Source organism: Oncorhynchus mykiss, chromosome 2 (assembly GCF_057628025.1).
Source record: "Oncorhynchus mykiss isolate SJ-2025 chromosome 2, ASM5762802v1, whole genome shotgun sequence".
Taxonomy (NCBI): domain Eukaryota; kingdom Metazoa; phylum Chordata; class Actinopteri; order Salmoniformes; family Salmonidae; genus Oncorhynchus; species Oncorhynchus mykiss.
This window is the reverse complement of record NC_143023.1, coordinates 42,246,945-42,271,310: the sequence shown is the minus strand read 5'-3', so window position 1 is coordinate 42,271,310 and position 24,366 is coordinate 42,246,945. Positions and strand designations below refer to the sequence as shown.

The following is a 24,366-nucleotide window of genomic DNA, read 5'->3' as shown; positions in this document are numbered from 1 at the left end:
GTTTGTGTATACGGTAACACACTCGTCTTGATCTTGCAACACTGCTCTGTAGGCATTTGGAATGCTAATAAGTATGAATCACTTCCCTCTTGTCTTCCTCTTCCCCCTCTCCTCTTTAGCTGGTGGTGTGCTGGTTAGAGCATGACTGTCGGTACCAGTACACAGAGGACCTGATACAGCACGTTCGTTACGGCCTTATGGATGTGGCCGCCCTGCACCACGTGGCACAGTGCCACCCGCTGGTCCAGTCCAGTGCCACCGCCGCCGCCCTAGTGGACGAGGCTCTAGAGTACCACCGTGCCACCTTCGCCCAACCCCTCCGCCAGACCGCCCACACCAAGCCCCGCTTCCAGTCTCTCACCCTCTACATTGCCGGCGGGCGCAAGCGCGAGGTGAGCCGCGTGCGGGAGCTGCGCTACTTCAACCCAGCCGCCCAGGAGAACGCGCGCGTGGCCGGGTGCTCCAACTGGAGCGAGCTGGCGCCAATGCCCGCTGGGCGCAGCCACCACTGCGTGGCCGTCATGGGCCACTTCCTGTTTGTGGCAGGCGGCGAGGTGGAGCATTCCACGGGGAGGACGTGTGCGGTGAGGACAGCCTGTCGGTATGACCCCCGGGGGAACCGCTGGACGGAGATAGCCTCCATGAAGGCTTGCAGGGAACACTTTGTCCTGGGGGCTCTGGGCCAGTACCTGTACGCGGTGGGGGGGAGGAACGAACTGAGACAGGTGCTGCCCACCGTGGAACGCTACTGTCCGAAGAGGAACAAGTGGACCTTCGTCCAGTCCTTTGACCGCTCGCTGTCCTGCCATGCAGGCAGTGTGGCTGACGACCTGCTCTGGGTCTCAGGTACACACACACACATCCAGATGGAGAATAGAGCATTACACACTGACCACACACACAGAGATGGAGAATAGAGCATAACACACACACACACACACACACACAGACACAGATGGAGAATAGAGCATAACACACTGAACACACACACACCTAGATGGAGAATAGAGCATAACACACTGAACACACACACACCTAGATGGAGAATAGAGCATAACACACTGAACACACACACACACACCCAGATGGAGAATAGAGCATAACTCACTGAACACACACACACCCAGATGGAGAATAGAGCATAACACACTGAACACACACACACCTAGATGGAGAATAGAGCATAACACACTGAACACACACACACCTGGATGGAGAATAGAGCATAACACACTGAACACACACACACCTAGATGGAGAATAGAGCATAACACACTGAACACACACACACACACACACACACACACACACACAGATGGAGAATAGAGCATAACACACTGAACACACACACACCCAGATGGAGAATAGAGCATAACACACTGAACACACACACACACCCAGATGGAGAATAGAGCATAACACACTGAACACACACACACCCAGATGGAGAATAGAGCATAACACACTGAACACACACACACACCCAGATGGAGAATAGAGTATAACACACTGAACACACACACATATGCACGCCACCTGTGTGTAATACTCTTGTCTGTTACAGGTGGAGTCACAAACACAGCTCAGTACCAGAATAGACTGATGGTGTACAACCCAGAACAGGTAACTGAAGAACAGGTAGTACAGAGACATAACAGAAAATACATCAAAACAATGAAAACCAGAACAGTTTCTGTTTATGTGCTAGCTGAGTAATACGCTTGTTTACTGCAATAGGAGGATGTGTGCGCAAGAGAGAGAGAGTGGGGAGAGAGAGAGGAGAGAGGGAGAGAGAGAGAGAGAGAGAGAGAGAGAGAGAGAGAGAGGGAAGGAGAGAAGGAGAGAGAGGGAGGGAGAGAAGGAGAGAGAGGGGAGAGGGACAGAGAGGGGGGGGGAGAGAGAGAGAGGGAGAGAGAGAGGAGAGAGGGAGAGAGAGAGAGAGGGGGAGAGAGAGAGAGGGAGGGAGAGAGAGAGAGAGAGAGAGGGAGGGAGACAGAGAGAGAGGGAGGGAGAGAAGGAGAGAGAGGGGGAGAGGGACAGAGAGGGGGAGAGGAAGGGAGAGAGAGGGGGAGGGAGAGAGGGGTGGAGAAGAGGACTGGCCACCCCACATAGCCTGGTTCCTCTCTAGGTTTCTTCCTAGGTTTTGGCCTTTCTAGGGAGTTTTTCCTAGCCACCGTGCTTCTACACCTGCATTGCTTGCTGTTTGGGGTTTTAGGCTGGGTTTCTGTACAGCACTTTGAGATATCAGCTGATGTATGAAGGGCTATATAAATACATTTGATTTGATTTGGAGAGAGAGGGGTGGAGAGAGAGGGGGATAGGGAGGGGTGGAGAGAGAGGGGGATAGGGAGGGGTGGAGATAGGGGGATAGGGAGGGGTGGCGAGAGGGGGATAGGGAGGGGTGGCGAGAGGGGGATAGGGAGGGGTGGCGAGAGGGGGATAGGGAGGGGTGGCGAGAGGGGGATAGGGAGGGGTGGCGAGAGGGGGATAGGGAGGGGTGGCGAGTCGGGGAGAGGGAGGGGTGGAGAGTCGGGGAGAGGGAGAGGGGGGAGAGAGAGAGAGGGGAGAGGGAGAGGGGGGGAGAGTGAGAGAAAGAGAGAGAGTGCGTGAGACAGAGAGAGAGCGTGTGAGAGTGAGAGAGAGTGGGAGAGAGAGAGGGGGAGAGAGGGGGGGAGAGTGAGAGCGCGTGAGAGAAAGCAAGTGAGAGCGTGTGAGAGAAAGAGAGAGTGCGTGAGAGACAGAGAGAGCGTGTGAGAGAGAGTGAGAGCGCGTGAGAGAAAGCGAGTGAGAGCAAGAGTGAGCGTGAGAGAGGGAGTGCACGTGGGAGGGGGGAGAGAGAGAGGGAGAGAGGGGGAGAGAGAGCGAGAAAGATGGGGTGAGAGATGAGAGGGGGGAGGGAGAGGGCGAGAGAGAGAGCGAGAGTGCATGAGAGACAGAGAGAGAGCGTGTGAGAGAAAGAGAGTGAGAGAAAGCGAGTGAGAGCAAGAGTGAGCGCGAGAGAGGGAGTGCGCGTGGGAGGGGGGGAGAGAGAGAGGGGGAGAGACACAGAGTGAGAGCGCGTGAGAGAGTGAGACGGCGCGTTTGAGAGAGTGCGTGCGAGAGAGAGCGTGCGAGAGAGAGCGTGCGAGAGAGAGCGTGCGAGACAGCGAGAGAGAGAGCGTCCGAGAGAGAGAGCACGTGTGTGAGAGAGAGAGCATTTGCTAGACACAGATAGAGAGAGCGCGTGCGAGAGAGAGCGCGTGTGCAAGAGAGAGGGGGGAGAGGGAGAGAGAGTAAGAGCATGTGAGAGAGAGAGGGAGAGCGCGTGAGAGAGAGAGGGAGAGCGCATGAGAGAGAGAGAGACAGAGAGAGAGAGTGAGAGCGCGTGAGAGCGCGTGAGAGAGTGAGAGAGAGTGAGAGAACACATGCGAGAGAGAGAGAGAGACGGCGCGTGCGAGAGAGACGGCACCTGCGGGAGAGAGAGGGAGCGCGAGTGAGAGAGCGCGTGAGAGAGAGCACATGCAAAACAGAGAGAGAGAGCGCATGGGAGACAGAGAGAGAGAGAGCATGCGAGAGAGAGCGCGTGCGAGACAGCAAGAGAGCGCGTGCGAGACAGCAAGAGAGAGAGAGCGTGTGCGAGACACAGAGAGAGAGAGTGTGTGCAAGAGAGTGAGTGCGCGTGCGAGACAGAGAGAGCGTGTGCAAGAGAGAGAGCGAGTGTGTGGGAGAGAGTGTGTGCGAGCCAGAGAGAGAGAGTGTGTGTGCGAGCCAGAGAGAGAGAGAAAGAGTGCGTGCGTGTGAGAGAGTTTGTGCGCGTGCGAGACAGAGAGAGCGTGTGCAAGAGAGAGAGCGAGTGTGTGGGAGAGAGTGTGTGCGAGCCAGAGAGAGAGAGTGTGTGTGCGAGACAGAGGGTGAGAGAGCGCGTGCGAGACAGAGAGAGAGAGTGCGTGCATGCGAGAGAGAGTGGGTACGTGCAAGTGAGAGAGGGAGAGCGAGACAGAGCGCGTGTGAGAGAGAGACATCGTGCGAGAGAGAGCGCGTGCGAGACAGCAAGAGAGAGCAAGCGCGTGCGAGACAGAGAAAGAGAGAGAGAGCGCCTGTGAGACAGCGAGAGAGAGAGAGTGCGTGCGAGAGAGAGAGTGCGTGCGAGAGAGAGAGCGCGTGCGAGAGAGCGAGAGAGGGAGTGCTTGCGAGACAGAGAGCGCGTGCGAGACAGAGAGCGCGTGCGAGACAGAGAGAGTGAGTGCGTGTGTGCGAGAGAGCGCGCGTGCGTGCGAGAGAGCAGAGAGACCGAGAGAGACCGAGAGAGACAGAGAGTGAGAGAGCATGAGAGAAAGAGAGTGAGATTGCGTGAGAGAAAGAGTGAGATCGCGTGAGAGAAAGAGAGAGAGAGTGCGTGAGAGAGAGAGAGCGCGTGAGAGGGAGGGAGAGCGCGAGGGAGGGAGAGCGCGTGAGAGGGATGGAGAGCGCGTGAGAGGGAGGGAGAGCGCGTGAGAGAGAGGGGGAGACAGCGTGAGAGAGACAGAGTGAGAGCACGTGAGAGCGCATGAGAGTGAGAGAGAGTGAGAGAACACGTGCGAGAGAGAGAGAGACGACGCGTGCGAGAGAGACGGCACCTGCGAGAGAGAGAGGGAGCGCGAGTGAGAGAGAGCGCGTGAGAGAGAGAGCACATGCAAAACAGAGAGAGAGAGCGCATGAGAGACAGAGAGAGAGAGAGAGAGCGCGTGCGAGAGAGAGCGCGTGCGAGAGAGAGCGCGTGCGAGAGAGAGCACGTGCGAGAGAGAGAGTGCGTGCGAGACAGAGAGCGGGTGCGAGACAGAGAGAGAGACAGCGTGTTAGACAGAGATAGATAGCGTGCGAGAGAGCGCATGCTAGACACAGAGAGAGAGAGAGCGTGTGCGAGACAGAGAGAGATAGCGTGCGAGACAGAGAGAGATAGCGTGCGAGACAGAGAGAGCGCGTGCGAGAGAGAGAGCGTGCGAGAGAGAAAGCGCGTGCGAGAGAGAGAGCGCGTGCGAGACAGAGAGCGCGTGCGAGAGAGAGAGAGAGAGAGCATGCGAGAGAGCGCATGCGAGACATAGAGAGAGCGCGTGCGAGACAGAGAGCGCGTGCGAGAGAGAGCGCGAGAGAGAGTGAATGCGTGCGAGAGAGCGTGCATGCGTGCGAGAGAGCGAGAGAGACAGAGAGTGAGAGAAAGAGAGAGAGAGCGCGTGAGAGAAAGAGAGAGCGCATGAGAGAAAGAGAGAGAGCGTGTGAGAGAAAGAGAGAGAGAGCGTGTGAGAGAAAGAGAGCGCGTGAGAGAAAGAGAGAGAGAGAGAGGCGTGAGGGAGGGAGAGGGAGACCGCGTGAGAGAGAGGGAGACCGCGTGAGAGAGAGGGAGAGACAGAGAGAGAGCGAGAGAGACAGAGAGAGAGCGCATGAGACAGAGAGAGAGCGTGCGCGAGACAGAGAGAGAGCATGGGAGACAGAGAGAGAGAGAGAGCGCATGAGAGACAGAGAGAGAGAGAGAGAGAGCGCATGAGAGACAGAGAGAGAGAGAGAGAGAGCACGTGCGAGACAGAGAGCGCGTGCGAGACCGAGAGCGCGTGCGAGACAGAGAGCGCGTGCGAGACAGAGAGAGAGACAGCGTGCGAGACAGAGAGATAGCGGGCGAGACAGAGAGAGATAGCGTGCGAGAGAGAAAGCGCGTGCGAGACAGAGAGCGCGTGCGAGAGAGAGAGATAGCTTGCGAGAGAGCGCATGCGAGACATAGAGAGAGCGCGTGCGAGACAGAGAGAGAGCGCGTGCGAGACAGAGAGAGAGCGCGTGCGAGACAGAGAGAGATAGCGTGCGAGAGAACGCGTGCGAGACAGAGAGAGAGAGAGAGAGACAGAGAGAGAGAGAGAGCACGTGCGAGACAGAGAGAGCACATGAGAGAAAGAGAGTGAGAGAGCATGAGAGAGAGTGAGAGCGCGTGAGAGAAAGAGAGTGAGATCACGTGAGAGAAAGAGAGAGAGTGCGTGAGAGAGAGAGAGCGCGTGAGAGAGAGAGAGAGCGCGTGAGAGGGAGGGAGAGCGCGTGAGAGGGAGGGAGAGCGCGTGAGAGGGAGGGAGAGAGCGCGTGAGAGGGAGGGAGAGAGCGCGTGAGAGGGAGGGAGAGAGCGCGTGAGAGGGAGAGAGAGAGCGCGTGAGAGGGAGAGGGAGAGCGCGTGAGAGGGAGAGGGAGAGCGCGAGAGTGAGAGAACACGTGCGAGAGAGAGAGAGAGAGACGGCGCGTGCGAGAGAGACGGCACCTGCGAGAGAGAGGGAGCGCGAGTGAGAGAGAGCGCGTGAGAGATAGAGCACATGCAAAACAGAGAGAGAGAGCGCATGGGAGACAGAGAGAGAGAGAGCGTGCGAGAGAGAGCGCGTGCGAGACAGCAAGAGAGAGAGTGTGTGCGAGACACAGAGAGAGAGAGAGTGTGTGCAAGAGAGTGATTGCGCGTGCGAGACAGAGAGAGCGTGTGCAAGAGAGAGAGCGTGTGTGCGAGCCAGAGAGAGAGAGTGTGTGTGCGAGCCAGAGAGAAAGAGAAAGAGTGCGTGCGTGTGAGAGTTTGTGCGTGTGAGAGAGTTTGTGCGTGTGAGAGAGTGCATGCGTGTGAGAGAGTGCGTGCATGTGAGAGAGTGCGTCCGTGTGAGAGTGCGTGCGTGTGAGAGAGAGAGAGAGCGCGTGCGAGACAGAGGGTGAGAGAGAGAGCGCGTGCGAGACAGAGAGAGAGAGTGCGTGCATGCGAGAGAGAGTGGGTACGTGCAAGTGAGAGAGGGAGAGCGAGTGAGAGCGTGCGTGTGCGAGACAGAGAGCGAGAGAGAGCGCGTGAGAGAGAGACATCGTGCGAGAGAGAGCGCGTGCGAGACAGCGAGAGAGAGCAGGCGCGTGCGAGACAGAGAAAGAGAGAGAGAGCGCCTGTGAGACAGCGAGATAGAGAGAGAGAGAGTGCGTGCGAGAGAGAGAGCGAGAGAGGGAGTGCTTGCGAGACAGAGAGCGCGTGCGAGACAGAGAGAGTGAGTGCGTGCGTGCGAGAGAGCGTGCGTGCGTGCAAGAGAGCGTGCGTGCGAGAGAGCGCGCGTGCGTGCGAGAGAGCAGAGAGACCGAGAGAGACAGAGAGTGAGAGCGAGAGCGCATGAGAGAGAGTGAGATCGCGTGAGAGAAAGAGAGTGAGATCGCGTGAGAGAAAGAGAGAGAGAGTGCGTGAGAGAGAGAGAGAGCGCGTGAGAGGGAGGGAGAGCGCGTGAGAGGGAGGGAGAGCGCGAGCGAGGGAGAGCGCGAGGGAGGGAGAGCGCGTGAGAGGGATGGAGAGCGCGTGAGAGAGAGGGGGAGACAGCGTGAGAGAGACAGAGTGAGAGCACGTGAGAGCGCATGAGAGTGAGAGAGAGTGAGAGAACACGTGCGAGAGAGAGAGAGACGGCGTGTGCGAGAGAGACAGCACCTGCGAGAGAGAGAGGGAGCGTGAGAGAGAGCGCGTGAGAGAGAGAGCACATGCAAAACAGAGAGAGAGAGCGCATGGGAGACAGAGAGAGCGCGTGCGAGAGAGAGCGCGTGCGAGAGAGAGCGCGTGCGAGACAGCAAGAGAGATAGCGAGTCTGAGACAGCAAGAGAGAGAGAGCGTGTGCGAGACACAGAGAGAGAGTGCGTGCAAGAGAGTGAGTGCGCGTGCGAGACAGAGAGAGCGTGTGCAAGAGAGAGAGCGTGTGTGCGAGAGAGAGCGTGTGCGAGCCAGAGAGAGAGAGAGTGCGTGCGAGCCAGAGAGAGAGAAAGAGAGTGCATGCGAGAGAGATAGAGCGCATGCGAGAGAGGGAGTGCTTGCGAGACAGAGAGCGCGTGCGAGACAGAGAGCGCGTGCGAGACAGAGAGCGCGTGCGAGACAGAGTGAGTGCGTGCGTGCGAGAGAGCGTGCGTGCGTGCGAGAGAGCGTGCGTGCGAGAGAGCGCGCGTGCGTGCGAGAGAGCAGAGAGACCGAGAGAGACAGAGTGAGAGCGCATGAGAGAGAGTGAGATCGCGTGAGAGAAAGAGAGTGAGATCGCGTGAGAGAAAGAGAGAGAGAGTGCGTGAGAGAGAGAGAGAGAGCGCGTGAGAGGGAGGGAGAGCGCGTGAGAGGGAGGGAGAGCGCGAGCGAGGGAGAGCGCGAGAGACAGAGTGAGAGCACGTGAGAGCGCATGAGAGTGAGAACACGTGCGAGAGAGAGACGGCGCGTGCGAGAGAGACAGCACCTGCGAGAGAGAGAGGGAGCGTGAGAGAGAGCGCGTGAGAGAGAGAGCACATGCAAAACAGAGAGAGAGAGCGCATGGGAGACAGAGAGAGAGCGTGCGAGAGAGAGCGCGTGCGAGACAGCAAGAGAGATAGCGAGTCTGAGACAGCAAGAGAGAGAGAGCGTGTGCGAGACACAGAGAGAGAGTGCGTGCAAGAGAGTGAGTGCGCGTGCGAGACAGAGAGCGTGTGCAAGAGAGAGAGCGTGTGTGCGAGAGAGAGCGTGTGCGAGCCAGAGAGAGAGAGAGTGCGTGCGAGCCAGAGAGAGAGAAAGAGAGTGCATGCGAGAGAGAGAGAGAGACGGCGCGTGCGAGAGAGACGGCACCTGCGAGAGAGAGGGAGCGCGAGTGAGAGAGAGCGCGTGAGAGATAGAGCACATGCAAAACAGAGAGAGAGAGCGCATGGGAGACAGAGAGAGAGAGCGTGCGAGAGAGAGCGCGTGCGAGACAGCAAGAGAGAGAGTGTGTGCGAGACACAGAGAGAGAGAGAGTGTGTGCAAGAGAGTGATTGCGCGTGCGAGACAGAGAGAGCGTGTGCAAGAGAGAGAGCGTGTGTGCGAGAGAGAGTGTGTGCGAGCCAGAGAGAGAGAGTGTGTGTGCGAGCCAGAGAGAAAGAGAAAGAGTGCGTGCGTGTGAGAGAGTTTGTGCGTGTGAGAGAGTGCATGCGTGTGAGAGAGTGCATGCGTGTGAGAGAGTGCGTGCATGTGAGAGAGTGCGTCCGTGTGAGAGTGCGTGCGTGTGAGAGAGAGAGAGAGCGCGTGCGAGACAGAGGGTGAGAGAGAGAGCGCGTGCGAGACAGAGAGAGAGAGTGCGTGCATGCGAGAGAGAGTGGGTACGTGCAAGTGAGAGAGGGAGAGCGAGTGAGAGCGTGCGTGTGCGAGACAGAGAGCGAGAGAGAGCGCGTGAGAGAGAGACATCGTGCGAGAGAGAGCGCGTGCGAGACAGCGAGAGAGAGCAAGCGCGTGCGAGACAGAGAAAGAGAGAGAGAGCGCCTGTGAGACAGCGAGAGAGAGAGAGAGAGCGAGAGAGGGAGTGCTTGCGAGACAGAGAGCGCGTGCGAGACAGAGAGCGCGTGCGAGACAGAGAGAGTGAGTGCGTGCGTGCGAGAGAGCGTGCGTGCGTGCGAGAGAGCGTGCATGCGAGAGAGCGCGCGTGCGTGCGAGAGAGCAGAGAGACCGAGAGAGACAGAGAGTGAGAGCGCATGAGAGAGAGTGAGATCGCGTGAGAGAAAGAGAGTGAGATCGCGTGAGAGAAAGAGAGAGAGAGTGCGTGAGAGAGAGGGAGGGAGAGCGCGTGAGAGGGAGGGAGAGCGCGTGAGAGGGAGGGAGAGCGCGAGCGAGGGAGAGCGCGAGGGAGGGAGAGCGCGTGAGAGGGAGGGAGAGCGCGTGAGAGAGAGGGGGAGACAGCGTGAGAGAGACAGTGAGAGCACGTGAGAGCGCATGAGAGTGAGAGAGAGTGAGAGAACACGTGCGAGAGAGAGAGAGACGGCGCGTGCGAGAGAGACAGCACCTGCGAGAGAGAGAGGGAGCGTGAGAGAGAGCGCGTGAGAGAGAGAGCACATGCAAAACAGAGAGAGAGAGCGCATGGGAGACAGAGAGAGAGCGTGCGAGAGAGAGCGCGTGCGAGACAGCAAGAGAGATAGCGAGTCTGAGACAGCAAGAGAGAGAGAGCGTGTGCGAGACACAGAGAGAGAGTGCGTGCAAGAGAGTGAGTGCGCGTGCGAGACAGAGAGAGCGTGTGCAAGAGAGAGAGCGTGTGTGCGAGAGAGAGCGTGTGCGAGCCAGAGAGAGAGAGAGTGCGTGCGAGCCAGAGAGAGAGAAAGAGAGTGCATGCGAGAGAGATAGAGCGCGTGCGAGACAGAGAGAGTGAGTGCGTGCGTGCGAGAGAGCGTGCGTGCGAGAGAGCGCGCGTGCGTGCGAGAGAGCAGAGAGACCGAGAGAGACAGAGAGTGAGAGCGCATGAGAGAGAGTGAGATCGCGTGAGAGAAAGAGAGTGAGATCGCGTGAGAGAAAGAGAGTGAGATCGCGTGAGAGAAAGAGAGAGAGAGTGCGTGAGAGAGAGAGAGCGCGTGAGAGGGAGGGAGAGCGCGTGAGAGGGAGGGAGAGCGCGAGCGAGGGAGAGCGCGAGCGAGGGAGAGCGCGAGGGAGGGAGAGCGCGTGAGAGGGATGGAGAGCGCGTGAGAGAGAGGGGGAGACAGCGTGAGAGAGACAGAGTGAGAGCACGTGAGAGCGCATGAGAGTGAGAGAGAGTGAGAGAACACGTGCGAGAGAGAGAGAGACGGCGCGTGCGAGAGAGACAGCACCTGCGAGAGAGAGAGGGAGCGTGAGAGAGAGCGCGTGAGAGAGAGAGCACATGCAAAACAGAGAGAGAGAGCGCATGGGAGACAGAGAGAGAGCGTGCGAGAGAGAGCGCGTGCGAGACAGCAAGAGAGATAGCGAGTCTGAGACAGCAAGAGAGAGAGAGCGTGTGCGAGACACAGAGAGAGAGTGCGTGCAAGAGAGTGAGTGCGCGTGCGAGACAGAGAGCGTGTGTGCGAGAGAGAGCGTGTGCGAGCCAGAGAGAGAGAGAGTGCGTGCGAGCCAGAGAGAGAGAAAGAGAGTGCATGCGAGAGAGATAGAGCGCATGTGAGACAGAGGGTGTGTGAGACAGAGAGGTAGAGAGAGAGCACATGCGAGAGAGAGCGCAGGAGAGAGACAGAGCGATATTGCGCATGCGAGAGACAGAGAGAGAGAGAGAGCGTGTATGAAACAGAGAGAGAGCGTGTGCGAGACAGAGGGAGAGCGAGCGCCAGAGAGAGAGAGAGAGAGAGAGAGAGAAAGCGAACGTCAGAGAGAGAGTGCGAGCTTCAGAGAGAGTGAGTGAGAGAGAGCGAGCGCCAGAGAGAGAGCGAGCGCCAGAGAGAGCGAGCACCAGAGTGGGAGAGAGATGGCGAGCGCCAGAGAGAGAGAGAGAGAGAGAGCGTCAGAGAGAGAGAGAGAGCGTCAGAGAGAGCGAGCATCAGAGAAAGAGAGAGCGAGCGCCAGAGAGAGAGAGAGCACCAGAGAGAGAGAGAGAGAGCATGCCAGACAGAGACAGAGATCGCGTGCGAGACAGAGACCGAGAGAGCACTTGCAAGACCGAGAGAGCGCAGGAGAGAGACAGAGCGATATTGCGCGTGCGAGAGAGAGAGAGCGTGTGCGAGACAGAGAGAGCGAGTGCCAGAGAGAGCGAGTGCGAGCGCCAGAGAGAGAGAGAGAGTGAGCGCCAGAGAGAGAGATCGCCAGAGAGAGCGCGAGCGGCAGAGAGAGAGAGCGATCGCCAGAGAGAGCGCGAGCGAGCGGCAGAGAGAGAGAGAGCGAGCGCCAGAGCGAGCGGCAGAGAGGCGAGAGAGTGAGTGCCAGAGAGAGTGAGTGCCAGAGAGAGTGAGTGCCAGAGAGAGAGAGAGAGAGAGAGAGTGAGTGAGTGAGTGAGTGAGAGAGAGATTGAGCGCGCCAGTGCGAGAGCGAGCCTGACAGACAGCTCGCGCGCGAGAGAGAGAGAGACAGACAGACACAGAGAGAGAGCGCACGCGAGAGAGACTGAGAGTGACACAGAGAGAGAGAGAGAGAGCACGCGCCAGGGAGAGAGAGAGCGCCAGAGAGAGAGAGAGAGAGTGCGAGTGCCAGAGAGAGAGAGTGCCAGAGAGAGCAAGTGCCAGAGAGAGAGAGTGCGAGTGCCAGAGAGAGAGAGCGAGTGCCAGAGAGAGAGAGAGAGCGAGCGCCAGAGAGAGAGAGACAGAGAGTTGACTGAATGCTCTGAGAGACTCTGGGTTGAGGTGAGCTATGTGAAGAGATTAGCTATAGGTGTACTTACCATAGGAGTCTCTGTCTCTGGCGCACTCTCTATCTCTTGGCAGTAGTATTGTAGACCAGAGTCTTTCAGAGCGTTCAGTTAGCCCACTGATACCCCTATCAGATCACAGCAAAATCAGTCTACTTGAACAGAGTGATACTCAATCATGAGGCATCAAAGCCAAAGGAACTGAGTAACATTAAGAAATGCTATAGATGGAAGGAATGTAGTGTGGAAACCTACCAAAAAACAATTATGCAACAACAAATGCAATACATTTTAGACAACTTCCTGGATGAAACATTCCACTGTAATAGTGAAGGTGTAAAGTTGGCAGTAGATAATCTAAATAGTATATTTGACCTCTCAGCATCCCTATCAAATAAAAAAAAAACAGAAAACCAAAGAAAATTAATGACAAATGGTTTGATGAAGAATGCAGAAACCTAAGAAATTGAGAAACCTGTTCAACCAAAAACACAGAGACCCAGAAAACCTGAGTCTACTCCTTCACTTTGGTGAATCACTAAAACAATGCAGAAATACACTATGGAAAAAGGAACAGCACATCAGAAATCAGCTCAATGTAATTGAAGAATCCATAGACTCTAACCACTTCTTAGAAATTAGAAAACACTAAACAGATAATTATTTGTGTTGCTATCTGTCCAAAATGTAGATGTATAGAGCAAAACATATTTTTGGCTTTATAACAAAGAACAAACAGCAAAAACATATACATTATCAAATACAAATCTTGGAATCAACTATTGAAGACTAACACACTGGATTATCCACTTATCTTGAATGAACTACAAGACAAAATAAAAACCCTCCAACCCAAAATGGCCTGTGGTGTTGATGGTATCCTCAATAAAGTGATAAAATATACAGACAACAAATTCCAACTGGCTATACTGAAACTCTTTATCATCATCATCCTCAGCTCTGGCATATTCCCCAATATTTGGAACCAAGGACTGATCACCCCAATCCACAAAAGTGGATTTGACCCCAATAATTACTGTAGGATATGCATCAACAGCAACCTTGGGAAAATCCTCTGCATTATTATTAACAGCAGACTCGTGCATTTTCTCAGTAAAAACAATGTACTGAGCTAATGTCAAATTGGCTTTGTACCAAATTATCATATGACAGACCATGTATTCACCCTGCACACCCTAATTGACAAACAAGCAAACCAAAACAAAGGCAAAGTCTTCTTATGCTTTGTTGATTTAAATTTGGCATGAGGGTCTGCTATTCAAATTGATGGAAAGTGGTGTTGGGGGAAAACATACAACATTATAAAATCCATGTACACAAACAACAAGTGTGAGGTTAACATTGGCACATTTCTCCCCACAGGGCCGTGGCGTGAGACAGGGATGCAGCTTAAGCCCCACCGTCTTCAACATATATATCAACGAATTGGCAAGGGCACTAGAACAGTCTGCAGCACCCGGCCTCACCCTACTAGAATCTGAAGTCAAATGTCTACTGTTTGCTGATGATCTGGTGCTTCTGTCACCAACCAAAGAGGGCCTACAGCAGCACCTAGATCTTCTGCACAGATTCTGTTAGACCTGGGCCCTGACAGTATATTTCAGTAAGACCAAAATAATGGTGTTACAAAAAAGGTCCTGTCGCCAGGACCACAAACACAAATTCCATCTAGACACCGTTGCCCTAGAGCACACAAAAAACTATACATAACTTGGCCTAAACATCAGCGCCACAGGTAACTTCCACAAAGCTGTGAACAATCTGAGAGACAAAGCAAGAAGGGCCTTCTAGGCCATCAAAAGGAACATAAAATTCGACATACCAATTAGGATCTGACAAAAAAATACTTGAATCAGTTATAGAACCCATTGCCCTTTATGTTTGTGAGGTATGGGGTCTGTTCACCAACCAAGAATTCACCAAATTAGGCAGATACCCACTTATTATCAAAATCCTGAAAAAAACTGCTAAATTCTACAACCACCTAAAAGGAAGTGATTCCCAAACCTTCCATAACAAAGCCATAACCTACAGAAAGATGAACCTGGAGAAGAGTCCTCTAAGCAAGCTGGTCCTGGGGCCCTGTTTACAAACACAAACAGACCCCACAGAGCCCCAGGACAGCAACACAATTAGACCCAACCAAATCATCAGAATATAAAAAGATAATTACTTGAATCATTGACAAGAATTAAGAAAAAATACATTGCAAACTAGAATGCTGTTTGGCCCTAAACAGAGAGTACACAGTGGCAGAATACCTGACCACTGTGGCTGACCCAAACTTAAGGAAAGCTTTGACTATGTACTGACATAGCCTTGCTATTCAGAAAGGCTGTCGTAGGCAGACCTGGCTCTCAAGAGAAGACAGGCTGTGTGCACACTTCCCACAAAATGAGGTGGAAACTGAGCTGCACTTCCTAACCTCCTGCCAAATGTATGACCATATTAGAGAGACATATTTCCTTGAGATTACACAGATCCACAAAGAATTTGAAAACAAACCCAATTTCGATAAACTCCCATATCTACTGGGGTGAAATACCACAGTGTGCAATCACATTAGCAAGATGTGTGACCTGTTGCCACAAGAAAAGAGCAACCAGTGAAGAACAAAAACCATTGTAAATACAACCCATATTTATGTTTATTTATTTTCCCTTTTGTGCTTTAACCATTTGCACATCGTTGCAACACTGTATATATACATATGACATTTGAAATGTCTTTTTTTCTTTTGGAACTTCTGTGAGTAATGTTTAATGCTCATTTTTATTGTTTATTTCACTTCTGTATATTAACTACTTCACTTGCTTTGGCAATGTTAACATACGTTTCCCATGCCAATAAAGCCCTATGAATAGAATAGAATTGACTTGAGAGAGCAGGAGACCGAGAGAAAGCAGGAGACAGAGAAAGTCTCATTTGTATTCACCGTGGAGCTACATTCACCTGCCAGGAACACCAACCCCCCCCCCCACACTACCCTCAACAGATGGCCACCCGCCAGCTTCTACCAGACATACGCACACACCCACACACACGCACACACACACACACACACACACACACACGCACACACACACACACACACACACTTACACTTACAAAACAACCAAAGACACACTTAGTCAAATGTGCACAGTCGGATACATCTTTGTAAAAGGGAGAGAGTGAAGTATATTATTAGGAAGGGGGGTGAAATCATTAGGAAAAATCATAGCCCTGGTGTCACATTATTTATCCAGCACTGAACATACATCAATTACCCAAGCAGGGATACGCTAAAATATTAATCCATCTATTCAACATCTCATCTTCTCGCCATCCTTTTTCCTCCTCACTTTCTCTTTCTCTCACCCTCTCTCCCCCCCTCCTCTCGCCCCTCTCTGTCTCTTTCACCCCCCCCCTCTCTTTTTCCCCCCTTTCTCTCTCTGACAGAACAAGTGGCTGGCCCATGCTACAGAGGCGAGTGTACCATGTCATGGCCGTGGCGAGAAGGCAGGGAGGATGTGCTGGGAGGAAATGACCTGGACTACAACAACGATCGCATCCTGGTCCGCCACATCGACTCCTATGACATAGACATGGACCAGTGGACCCGCTGCACCTTCAGCCTACTCACGGGTGGGTGGGATGCGCAGACACACGCACCTGCACACACGTGTACACGCACATACGCACATACTAGAGGGGAGCTTCCCTGTGAAGTTGTCAAGTATGTTCAAGGTGAAGTCATGAGAGGAGACGGAGGGACTTATTTTCGGGAACTTTCCCAACGCACCCTGTGTCTCAGATGACATTGAGTCATCTGGCCTCTCTTTGGCACAGCGAATCATTGTTTTCGCTCTATCCTCTGCAGGTCAGAACGAATCTGGCGTGGCAGTCCATGATGACCGAATCTATGTTGTCGGTGGATATTCTATTTGGACCAATGAGCCCCTAGCGTGTATTCAGGCGAGTGACCTTGACAGGTTTATGTAACCTAAAAAATTGTATGTATTATTAAACTATGCTGTGCGTAGTTTATAAGGTTATAATGCATTATGGGGAAAGAGGGTATTCATAGCAAATGTTATCTTATTACAATATTCTATTGTTTCCTAGGAACGCAAAGCGAGGCGGCCATCTCTGTCGGCGCCGGAAGTACACGTCTATTGTTCCATGTGCATGACATGTTTATTTCACTTCCTGTTGTCCAGGTGTTAGATGTGAGCATGGAGGGGAAGGAGGAAGTGTTCTACGGACCAACTCTACCGTTCGCCTCCAATGGAATAGCAACGTGTTTCCTCCCTGCTCCATGCTTCACCTGCCCCAACCTACAGACTCTACAAGTGCCCCATCACAGGATAGGGGCTGTCTAACACACTAATAGAGACTACAGTAAATACATCATGCAAACAACTCATATGGACATACATACAATTATGTAACACAAAATAATAGAACCAAAGGTCTGCTCCTTTACAACAGCCCCACTCTTCCTCTAAAAGGCACACACACACACACACACACACACACACACACACACACACACACACACACACACTCTCTTCAAGTGCAGGCGTCACTGCCCATCCTGAGGATGAAAAAAGGAAGGTCCTCAAAGAGGAAGGTCCTCAAAGTTCCCTATTCCTATCCAGCTACCCTGTGATGAAGGACTGATCTTCCATCAGCTGCAGGGTTTGGGTCAATTCCATTTCAATTCAGTCAATTCAGGAAGTAACCAGAATTCTGATGACAATGTTGCTCATTGAAAAGCATTGAGAATAATAGATATTGATTGGAGTAATATATCCAGAATTGACCCCAACCCTGCTCAGATGACTGGCTCTAGTCAAACTGGTGCAGACCAGTAGATCGCAATGCTGGAGCACTCAAGGGGAGCATAGCTCTCTACGGAGTGAAATGGCTCCCTCTTTTACTAATGCACTATAGGGCTATTGGCACTCTAACTAGCTGTACTTACTACTTGCCATAACCCATCTACTCAATACAAAGCCAATGGACCCACCCACGGTCATTTCAATTGAAACCTGTCCTGTGTAAACTGTGGACCCATCTTACTCTTTCTCGAGCGTGTGTTTTTCTATTCAAGCTCAGGATTGAAGACTGTTTTAACAGTTGAGTGAATGTCTGACCACGTAGCATACAGTGCATATGCTCAGCACGCTATGTGTCGCCACTGTCTTATGCCATTTTCAAAACGTCTCGTTTTACTTCGTCAAAGAAATAACGCCGTTTCACCTCCAGCAGTGAGAGAGAGGACTTTAAAAACATGTCTTGTTTTCAGAATAAAGAGGTCCAGTACTGTATCAATAAAGCCCGTGATAAATTGAACCGAGCAAGTTGTTCATCCGCTGTATTGTGTTAGTCTGAAATACGGGATTCATTTTTTTTTGTTGCTTTTGGGTGGGTTGTGTTGTTTTTTTTGTTTTTTCTATTGGGCACAGGGCGCTTTTTTGCTGGTTTACATTCTCCCTTTTGCAGGATTTACTATCATTTATTCTATCCTTAGCACATTTTCTCATCTGCTTGCACGCACTATATCGAGGCGTTTTGGTACTTCCCTTATGCAATGCGCTTTTCCACGCACTAACTATTATTAGAAACTGGGTGGTTCGAGCCCTGAGTGCTGTTTGACTGACAGCCGTGGTATATCGGACCCTATACCACGGGTATGACAAAACATGTATTTGCATTGCTCTAATTACTTGGAAAACGGTTTATAATAGCAATACAGCACCTCTGGGTTTGTGGTATATGGCCAATATACCACTGCTAAGGGCTGTATCCAGACACTGGAGGAGACAGGTTAAGGAAGGATTGTGTATGTGTGCAATTCATAGGGTGAATGGGCAAGACAAAAGATTTAAGTTCCTTTGAACAGGGTAGGTGCCAGGCGCAGCGGATTTGTCACAAACTGTAACGCTGCTGAGTCTGAACAATGGTCCCCCACCCAAAGGCCATGTAGCCAACTTGACAACTGTGGGAAGCATTGGAGTCAACCTGGGCCAGCATCCCAGTGGAATGCTTTCGACACCTTAAGTAGAGGGAGGGGGATATATCTACCAGTCTGTCTATCCTGCCCTCTAGCCAGCAGTCATAGTGACAATAGTGGTAGGTGGACCGTTTGTCCAGATCTGCAATGGTCCGTCACAGTGGACACATCATCCCCATAAAAACACGGAAATGTTTTTTTTCCTCCGTTCGTTTTTCACATCGTGAAGTTTACCCCAAAAAAAGTAATTCATTGTGAGGTTTTGATAGCCGTGTAATTCTCTCTCGGGCAAGGTGAGTTTTATCAATATATTCGCCTCAGTTTACTTAACATGTGCAATTCTAATGATCGATAAAAGGGACCTTGTCTGAGAGAGATTTGCGCGGTTATAAAAATGTCACGCCAGGGTAAGCATACACGAAACAAAGACCTTATACGAAGTAGTTCTAAAATCCCAGAAGGAAAAATGAATGGCTAAAAAAAAAAACGATTGGGAACCATTTCCTGGGTTTTATGACTCACACTGTGGTACTCAATAGGCTAATTAGCAATCATGGCACACATATAATCATACAAAGCTGCACCGATATTCAATATGTATCCACATAAAGAGGAAGAGCTGATAGGAAGTGGATAGGCCAGGTAAATCACTGAGCATGAAAGACGAGGCACGCAGCTCAAAAAGCTCCCCTATTGATCTTTAGGGACAATACAATGATCCTACCAAGACTAGCATACAACGCCACAGTGCAATGAATAATTGCATTATTGTTTTCCAGGGAGCACAAAATTCTACTCTAGGCCTCAGTGAAAATGTCATTTGAATGACGGTGCAAAAGCCCTGTGAATTGAACGTTTCATTCCAGTTGTGGGTCTACTCTGGACAGTTATTAACAAGGTCTTGAAAGGCACCATGGCAGGCCTGTCTGGCTGTATTTCTACTTCTGATACTGAGATGCGCGGTCTTGTTGCGGATCATCATTCTCGCATGACGTCCTATAATAATAATAATCTCAGCAGGCCCAGTTATTCACAGGAAAGCTCAACACATGCTCCGCCTCCTCCGATCTGAGCAGCTATTCTTCGCTCATCTAGAATCTAACCCAAATATTTGTAATTTTACTTTTAAAATGTATTAATTACCTTTTACATGTGGCATAAACACACAACCGGTCACAATGTTTTTTCACTGCCTGGTATGGCAACTGCTCGGCCTCAGACCGCAAGGCACTAGAGGATAGTGCGTGCGGCCCAGTACATCACTGGGGCCCATCTTCCTACCATCCAGGACCTCTACACCAGGCGGTGTCAGAGGAAGGCCCTAAAAATTGTCAGACTCCAGCCACCCTAGTCCTAGACTGTTCTCTCTGCTACCGCACGGCAAGCGGTATCCGGAGCGCCAAGTCTAGGTCCAAGAAGCTTCTAAACAGCTTCTACCCCAAGCCATAAGACTCCTGAACATCTCATAAAAAATGGCTACCCTGGGTATTTGCATCCCCCCCTATTTTACACCGCTGCTACTCTCTGTTGTTATCATCTATGCATAGTCACTTTAATAACTCTACCTACATGTACATATTACCTCAACTAACCGGTGATTGATCCTGTACCGGTACCCCCCTGTGTATAGTCTCGCTATTGTTATTTTACTGTTGCTTTTTAATTACGTGTTACTTTTATTTCTTATACTTACTCCTATTTTTGTAAACTGCGTTGTTGGTTAGGGGCTCGTAAGTGTTAGGAATTTTATGAATAATGACTAAACAATATCTACATTTTAAATAGAACTATAAGTAATTCAAACTTATACTCTGTTTTATTATATCTGATTCATAATATTAAGGGATTGTGGAGCATGAAACAGGGGGTAATTAAACATAAATACCATTCCAGCTAGGTTGGGGAGGAAATGGATTGTGGGTTTTAAGTAAGCAGAAAGGATCGTTAACCTATGGTTGAACCGACTCAACTTAGCTCTGGGATGTTTAGATAAGGCAGTGAGTGTTTTCCTAGGTTTTCCATTATCTGGAGCTGTCTGCTGAATAGTGATAGATGAAGACTTCACAAGTTTAATCTTGTCTTAACTGTGTGTCTGGGCGAGGGGGTGGGAATAAACTTTTGAACTTTTTTGAACTGTTCTGTCCTGGTCGATAGGGGGAAGGACATTTTATAACCTATGACGTCATATTTTGTATATAAACTGTATTTTGTATATAAACTGTTCGTGGTTTCATGGCAGCGCGCTCCGAGAATAAATACTATTCTCTCATTTTGATTAGACTGGTCTCTCCTATTTGCATAAAATTGACAATCTTACAAATTCTTTGTACAATGTACAATTATAGGAATTATGAAATTACATTAACACCTGTTGTATTTCACTGTAAGGTCTACCTACACCTGATGTATTCGGCGCACTAATAACATTTGATTTTAATGTTTTAATCTGATTACTTCAAAAGTCTCCTGTAGGCTACCTGCACACTTTCCTCCAAAATATAATTCCAGCATCCAAACTGTGCGGTGTCCATTTGATGAATGGAAAGACACGTTACGAATCACAAAAGTTGAATGACATTGAGACTGTCAAGCCAAGCTTTCGATACTGGGTAGACCTACAAATTAAGGAGGGATGTAGGCCTATTTTCTGTTTGTCGAGATGGCAGTCTTTGATTGTGGTGTTTAAAAAGCAAACCATGATATTGAAGCGCCTGAAGTCAGTATGCTTCACTTATTGATTGTGTGGTACATTGGCATAGAGACCTGCTGGTGGATCATTCATTGCATATATTTTATATAATCAGATTTTTAATCAGATTTCCTGGCCTCTCGAATCTGACTTACCCCAGCTGATCATTGTCTGCAGCCGGCTCTGATCGTAGAGTAATAAAACAGAAATGGAGAATGAGCTCGTCTGTGGTGGTCAGCGAACCCTCAACCTTGTGTCCCGTAGCCCTGCGTGGCATCAACTGTGCCACAAAAGCATGCTGATGTGGAAAAAGTCAATATCCACATTTATAAACACATGGTTGCTATGTTTTTATTTTATTTGTGGTTGTAAACATTATTTTGAGTTAATTCTATGGGGGGGTGTATGCAACAACAAAACTACAGTACAAAGGGGAGGGTCATGTGAAAGTATTTGTGTGCCTTTTTTTAATGACACCTCAAGTTCCTCAGACGTGAAATTATGACTATTGAAATGAAGCCTGATTTGCATGAAGATTTCAAAGGAAAAAGGGAATGGAAAGAGCAAAAGTAATCTTTCGGACTCTTTGGTTGTATCTGATGAGGGACAGTCTCAGGAAAGGAGGCGGTTCTGCCTGTAAAGTTGGGCCAACAAAAGAGTGCATTAGCACACAGAGATCCTATTTGTCTACTATCAGTAGTTACTATCACACCAGAAAAACAACATATTATACATTTATCTATATGCGTCACACACTCTTCCCTCGTTCCATGCCTGTACAATTAGGAAACTGAAATACAACACATGCACTTCCACATTCTCTTTTTTTCATCACATTAGTTACTTTTTTTCGTAACACCTTTTTGAAAAATATTTCAATGTGAAGATGGAAACTTGATCATAAATTATGATCTGTAACTCCAACAGGATCATTTCTATACATTATGTACATGTGAAGATGGAAACTTGATCATAAATTATGATCTGTAACTCCAACAGGACCATTTCTATACATTATGTACATGTGAAGATGGAAACTTGATCATCAACTATGATCTGTAACTCCAACAGGACCATTTCTATACATTATGTACATGAATTTCAAGCCCAGTGGTGTTGAGGTCAACAGCATGGTAACCTGGTCCTGGGGTCAAGGGTCAGTCCTCCTCCAGGCTGATGATCTCCGCCTGATCACAGTCCCCCAGCAGGGTCAGCAAATTCCTGTCACACATGCAGAGAGTGAGTGAGTGAGTAAGAGAGGGGTCACAAAATGACTCCCAAAGGTGTCACAGCACAAGCACCAGTATATTTCATACAGAGAGTGGACTGTGTCACTGAACACTGCATCAGTATTCACTATATATATATATATATACACACACACACACACAGTGCATTCAAAGTATTCAGACCCCTTGATTTTGCCCCCCAAAAAATTTTTATTCTTATTTTAAAATCTATCTACACACAATACCCCATAATGACAAAACTCTCCCTCCATCCCAGCTATTACAGCCTCGAGTCGTGTTGGGTATGTCACGAACCAGCTCAAAGCCCATAACAAAGGGAGACAACGTGGAGATAAGGAGTAACAAAAAGGTATATTTATTAACTAAAGCAACTAAGGAAAATATACAATGGTGTGTGTGTAATCAGTAATCAGTAGTGTAAGTGAGTGTTTTGCAAGCATGAATGTGATAATGCAGAGTGTTGAAAGGTGCCAAAGCAAACAAACGGCCACCAAGAACCACAACACAATCTACAAAGGTGTCTGCATGGAGAGAGTCTCTTCCATGAATGTGGAAGAGGTCTATTTATCCTTGGACACACCTGGCCCACGTGTTTCCCATGTAGCTGACGACCCTCCCCAACTCCGCCCACCGGCATCCTAATAAGGAAACAAGAACAAAGAGAATACGGCAGACAGAGTGGGAGGGTCGTCACATTCCCCCCCATAAAACCGGGGACCAACAAGGACCCCGGAACAACATACCAGCCGCTGCGTCCCAAATTGACACAGCCTCTGCGTCCCAAATTGACACAGCCTCTGCGTCCCAAATTGACACAGCCTCTGCGTCCCAAATTGACACAGCCTCTGCGTCCCAAATTGATGAGGGGTTATGTGTTCACACCTCCACCAACCAACCTCCTCCTCCCCAGACCTCTGCAACCTTTTCACATAGGAAGCAATATTTAAGAGGAAAGAAGAACAAGACCAGGAGGGAACAGACAGGAAAGATAGAACATGACAACCCAACCAATGGTCAGTCACGTAAACATTCAGGAACATGGCACAAAAGACCACAACAGCTACAAACTCCAACGAAAAGAACATCAGGGTCCTTCTTAATTTTTACAACTCCCAACGATTCATAGTCACTTCCAACGAGTCATAGTCACTTCCAACGATTCATAGTCACTTCCAACGATTCATAGTCACTTCCAACGAAACAGAATTTCACTAATTTCAATCATTTAACCTTGTAGTGTTCAGCGATCTTCAACAGCTGGTCTTTAGTACCTAATTCTAACAGTTCCTCTGATGGAAAGCGAATGAACTTGTCTACATGAGACACCATAGTCATAAGTAAATAATCTTGCTCAACCCCTCTGCTGAGCACATCAGCCCACAACCAGAGAAATGACAATCACCCTGAGCACCACAGAAGAGAGATGAGATACGGAGCTTTCCCAAAACCTACAATAACTCAACCCTAGTCTTCGTGCAGATTTGCGGTGGATATTTATGCACTGTAGCCCGCTGGCAAGGAAATAGAACTCCCCAGCATGCTGGCAAATTCTACCAAGCCACGGGTGTGCCCCCGAGACAACTGCTCAGTCCACAGACACCACACAAAAATAACAAACATTTAAACATGCCCAACATGTCAAATTGAAACACGTCGCTAAGCCTATCAGGGGAAAAAGGCCATAGCTCCGGGTAGCAAGTTCCACTACCCTACACAAATCTCCTACCAGGTACTCACCTCCTCAGACTGACGTCCCAACAGAAAGTAGAACAAGAGTTTCCAGGCTAGGCAGGGCCTAGAAACTAACCATTATCTCTCTCCAACGCAGCACACAAACCAAACAACAAAGGCAACCAATACTGGGCCTATCACACTCAAACACAATATCCAAACCAAACACGTACCTCCACGGTCTCCCAAACCAAACACGTACCTCCACGGTCTCCCAAACCAAACACGTACCTCCACGGTCTCCCAAACCAAACACGTACCTCCACGGTCTCCCAAACCAAACACGTACCTCCACGGTCTCCCAAACCAATAGTTCAAAGATCCCGGATGAGCCCCCACTTTTCACGAACCGGCTCAAAGCCCTAACAAAGGGAGACAACGTGTAGATAAGGAGTAACAAAAGGTATATTTATTAACTAAAGCAACTAAGGAAAATATACAATGGTGTGTGTAATCAGTAGTGTAAATGAGTGTTTTGCATGCATGAATGTGATAATGCAGAGTGTTGAAAGGTGCCAAAGCAAACAAACAAAAGGCCACCAAGAACCACAACACAATCTACAAAGGTGTCTGCATGGAGAGAGTCTCTTCCATGAATGTGGAAGAGGTCTATTTATCCTGGGACACACCTGGCCC

The 24,366-nt window shown here is 50.3% G+C and overlaps 1 long non-coding RNA gene and 1 pseudogene across 2 annotated transcripts in view; one reads left to right on the top strand and one right to left on the bottom strand.

Annotated features, from left to right (window-relative positions):
- The window catches only part of LOC110501576 (kelch-like protein 32), a 43,180-nt pseudogene extending 25,777 nt beyond the window's left edge, over positions 1-17,403 (top strand). Inside the window, exons 7-11 of the transcript XR_016486661.1 lie at positions 120-846; positions 1,565-1,623; positions 15,501-15,686; positions 15,922-16,016; positions 16,262-17,403. The product of XR_016486661.1 is annotated as a kelch-like protein 32 (transcript). The remainder of the gene's footprint in view (positions 1-119; positions 847-1,564; positions 1,624-15,500; positions 15,687-15,921; positions 16,017-16,261) is intronic.
- Positions 1-24,366, bottom strand: part of LOC149985105 (uncharacterized) — a 234,921-nt gene that overhangs the window by 33,388 nt on the left and 177,167 nt on the right. The gene's annotated exons all lie outside the window — the stretch shown is intronic.